We start from the raw sequence: 5377 nt of genomic DNA on the forward strand, positions 1-5377 counted from the left end.
TCGATGGGAAGATTCAAACAAACAATACTATATGAACTTTAATGATGACTGTTTTAATATTTATATGATTAAAACAATGTTTTATCAAACATTCTCCATAATATTCATTTAGAGACGATCAATATGGTCATCTAATGTGTGACGTCTAGTTCTGTTATATTTTCCACATCATATTTACCGTCAAAACGTCTAGGTAATATGTTTTTCTTTTCTAAATCAATAGTGCAACTTAAATAATCTCTTTTCAATTAAAATAACATGCATATGCGATGTGTGCTACTGATGTCGACAGATATAAGTAGTATGTGTCATAGATAGAAACTAAAATGCCTGGCGGTAGAAGGTTAAGAAGATCGAAGAAAAAAGAATGAGAACAAAGAATGATCGGTATGGAAACAAAAGAACAATGAAGTCTGAGACAATTGACTGACATTTTGCGAATGAATTATTTAGTGTATGCATCTCAGATTTTACTAAGAAATTCTGTTCACACAATCAAGTCTATTATCATTTTGGAATGAACTGTTAAGCTTGTTTGTTTAATCAGTGAGAACTAATATAAAGTAAGTAGTAGGTTAAGATTTGAGTTAAATATTTTAATTTTTCATAAAGTAAGAATTGCGTACATTACGAAATGAACAGAAAACGTTTCCATTTGTATACTCTAAAAAATCCAGGTTAGGACTGATTTTTTCCTTACAAATAAATGAAATGTTTTACCAAATATTTTGCACACGTTACACAAGAAAACAAAACAGAATTTTTAAACCATTCCATTTATTTCAATAATTGAGATCATGAGTCAATTGAAACTAGACCACCATGGAAAACATGGAATCACTGGACGGCCGTTTCGTCCTATTGTGGGACTCCTAAGCAGTACGCATCCACTACTCATGATCTCAACTATTGAAATTACCATATTATCCACAAAACACCTTTTGATATTACTCAACATATGCTCACAAATGACTGACTTCAAGTCAAGAGTTATTTTCTGGGGTGAAGTAATGACAAGTTGAGTTCAACCAGGTCTGTTATGAGATAGTAATACACTGATGACAATGGTGGATGTATTGCTCAATTTGGTGGATCAGTTGAAGTCAGATATTAACACCGTCGGGTAGCGCCTGCTTCAGTGATTTAGTAGTTAAGCGTTCGCGCGCGAGACTGATAGGTCCTTGGTTCAAATCTCGCGAGGCGGTATCGTGGATGCGCACTGGTGAGGAGTCCCACAATAGGACGAAACGGCGGTCCAGTGCTTCCAGGTTTTCCATGGTGGTCTAGTTTCAATTGACTCATGATCTCAACTATTGAAATTACCATAATATCAGCAAAACCCCTTCTGACATTCCATCTATTTATATAAATCAGAGCCTAGTGTATGTGAATAGAAATGAATCCATTTCATTCCATAATATTCTTTATTCTTCTTTTATAAAAGTTTATCTTTGAAGCTCATTGCATGATATTCTATTTTTTTGAAATTATGATGATCAATTTCAATTAGTATATATGTGTCCTGTGTAAATTGTGTCATGTTCGCTACTTGATTAACGCAGAATAAGGTATAAATCTACGACACTTGAACGTATTGAACCGTACAGCCGCAAAATCAAAGAATAGAAGAAAGTTGGAGAAGTGTTTGTTGTGTACGACTTAAAATGTATAGAAAGTCATGGGTATTTATAGATATTAGCGTTTGTTATAACATCATTATAATTCAGTCAATTCACAGAGAGGCACGTTATGCTACCGTTCAATCGTAGAATGCCACGTTGATATTCTAGACAGCCTCATCATGTTCTGGTCGGATGGAAACTGTTTGACTCCTTTAAGGACCCTGAAGGCTTCGTCGTACTTCTCGGAAGCTGTCCAAACAAATTGATCTGAATTAGCTTTACTGTAATAAGTTTCATAGAATAGATGGACTGTATGAAATTTAAGACTCATTAGCTAGATTTATCGATTCTATTGTTAACCAATACCCATGTATTCTATAAAGCCTGTAACAATATAGCTATATCAGTGCGATTCTTACAGAATGAACAAATGCCAGCTGACCAATCGAAATCTTGAATAGGAAAAACACGACAATTCGAAACGATTACAAATTAAATACAAACTGCACTCGTTGAACAATTTAGTAGCTATCTGAGTTTGGTAGTTCAAAAGATAGTGTGTTACGATTTTTGAACGAAAGGTATTTGTTTCAACTTCCGGTATAGATACTAACATGAATGTTAATCGTATAGTCATCTGAATAGTTTCAAATAAGACGAAACCCATGCCCTGGATTCCACTTCTGGTCATAAACCTTCTATTCTATGAAAAACGATGTATGTTAAGGTTTAGTCACCTTTTTACAAATGGCATTTTGGGAGTATGTTTTTCCATATGTGCCTCTATCCCCATTCCGATTCGTTGTTTATTTCTTGATTATTCACTGTTACTCTTATTATTTGTGAAAATGCAGGGTTGATAACTGTAGCGGGAATGTGAAAGAAAGTTCTAATCATGAATAAAATATCTGATTGTTATGGACATAAGTTGACTTGCTTTCATTCTCTATTTTTTCTCACAAATACTTCATTTCTTTTAAAATTTCATCTGAGTAGTGACCAGTGCTTGTTTAGTCCTTCAGTGCTAATTCACTTATATTCATCTAGTTAGAGCGTCGTAGTCACCAGTTAATTTGACTCAATGTCTGGTACACCAAAGCTAGATTCTAGGTAGTTGGAGATAATCGATTGGAAAACTTGTTAGACGTTACGTTTTGTACTGGCTGATACTCGTTAATTTTTTATTTAAACCATCTCCTTAGTTTACAATAAACAAAACATATTTCATCTAACTGGTATTGATTCCAATGATAAATAAATGATAAACTATGTCAACTAATTAGAATTTTATTAAAAAAGGGGGTTATGTGGAGATTATAGTAACTTGATAGTTGACTTCATGTATCGGTTAAAGCGAGAGCATCATGTGAAGCCTAAAAGCACTGGACGGCCGACTTCGTCCTAGTATCGGGTTCCTCAACAGTGAGCATCCACGATTCCGCACCAAATGGACTCCAACTCAAGGCTTTCGGTCTCGCAAACGAACACCTAATCTCTAGACCACTGAGTCGGTATTTAATGGTGTTAATGTCTAAATTCAGTCACTCTACAATATTACGCAACCGCCAATTATTGTCTTCAATAAGTAACTACCTCACAACGGACACGGTTGAACTCAATTGCTCGTGGATGCTCACTACTGAGGAGTCCTATACTAGGACGAAATGGCTGTCAAATGCTTCTAGGTTTTTCATGATGGTCTAGCTTTAATTGACTCATGAATTCAACTAATAATTAGAATTTATTGTGAATATTTAAAAGTTTTTTTTTTAAAAAGAAAGTCTTATTATTTAATGAGAAAACACACTTAAGTTAACTGATATATATTTTTTCCTAATACATTCTGCCATATTTTACCCATTTCTAATCATTAGTAATCTTCAAATGTCAAATTACAAATATGTAAATTTTCAACTTTACTATTTTAACAAAAAAAACATTAAAAAAACAGGTAAGAATTGTTACTAACAGAAACAACCACCTCACCCTCCTATCTCACCCCCACCCCCCTCAAAAAAAAATATCAATTTAATTAAATACAAATAAAATCTGATGACAATTTTTCATTTGATAAAATGTCATCATTTTTTTTTGTTTTTTAAAAAAAAGAAAAGAAAAACTTTTCATCCACTTTTGAAATGAGACAAACAAAGTAACATTAAATGTAATTATACTAATTGTACAGAAAAAAAGGGGGGGGGAAAGAAACTTTATATTGTCAAATTGAATAAGATGAAAATTTTGCATAACTAATATTTTCTTCAAAGATTAAAGTTTAGAATAAATGAAGAAACTATGGTGAACAATGTTATAGTTACTAATAATCGAAATAAGTTAGGTAATCGTTTGAAAAGTAGGAGGTAATAGATAGTAGATTTATTTGAGTATACGACATTTCATAGTTGTACACAAATGACTATACCACAGGGAATCGAACTCAGGTTATTAGATTTCGTTTGTAAGTTCTTATCAGTTAAACTGTTGGCATGGAATTCACGATTTAATGTGATCATATCTCATCACTTTTAGTAGCTAACTATCTCACATTCAGGACGCTAGAACTTTATTAGTTACGGTTTCTAGAGATTAGTTTCTGGCTCAGAATTTCAACGTCTGAATGCTCACACTACTGAAAGTCACGGGTTTGACGTTCGGAAATGTCATAGATGCTCATTTGATCAGTTCCATACGACAAACATACAATTACTTTTATTGATGATTACTAACAAGATGTTCATAGAAATTATTACGAAATAAAACATCTATGTTCTACTTCCATGCTTTCATGTTTATTTCCCTACATAACGTTTCCGTTTAAAATGTATTTTAGAATCAGGTAGTTTTCATATATGTCAAACTTTTTGTATACATAGTAACATTTCCGCTGGGTTGATTTTTTGTTTGGTTCTTTTTTTTTTTAATAATGTCAGATTTTAACAGAAATTCTTATAAAATAAATATTAGATAGGGGGCAAATTATTGTTTATTAAATTATAAGTCTAGAATAATTAAGTTACAATTGAAGTTTATAGAGAGTTTGGAACAACATATATAAGCAAACAGTATAGTGAACAAGAACAGTAGTTGGGGACAATCGAATGTATTTAAGCTCAAATTACAGACTATCTCACTAAATTATGATAACCATGCAGTAGACTGTTAATTTACAAACTATCAATCGTTTCAATGTTGACTGTTCCTTTTGCAAATCTCAATTCGTCTTCTCTGATTTCATTGTTCATTCATTTTCGTACCGATCTTCTGCCAAAATACATTCTATGTCTGACCAGCACCATATACTACTTATATGGATATAAGTAAATCACACTACAACAGTATTGTTTCCAATTAGATCTTTATTAGATTTTACTGTAATAAGTAGTAATATGAAAAGTCAATTAATCAATCAAGGTTACATAAGTAGTCATATAAAAAAGGGAAAGTCGTTTGTGAATAAAGTGATAGGTGTAATAGTAATGATATGAATAATAACAGTTTAAGTAAGGCCATATCAAGGCAGCAATCCGCACAGGATGCACATATGCCAACAAGAGACTGATCAATTTCAGTCCTAAATAACAATGGGAAGATACAAGTAAACAACACCAAGTGAGTTTAAGTAAATGTTTAAACTCTGGAATTAGGTGGAGACTTGGGAAAATACACATGAAAACAATAAATAACAAAACTATATTTTACGAAATATGTAAATATTTAGAAAAAGAGATACGTAAGGTAGTGGAGAAAAATTAAAA

The sequence above is a fragment of the Schistosoma mansoni genome, assembly GCF_000237925.1.
Source record: "Schistosoma mansoni, WGS project CABG00000000 data, supercontig 0137, strain Puerto Rico, whole genome shotgun sequence".
Taxonomy (NCBI): Eukaryota; Metazoa; Platyhelminthes; class Trematoda; order Strigeidida; family Schistosomatidae; genus Schistosoma; species Schistosoma mansoni.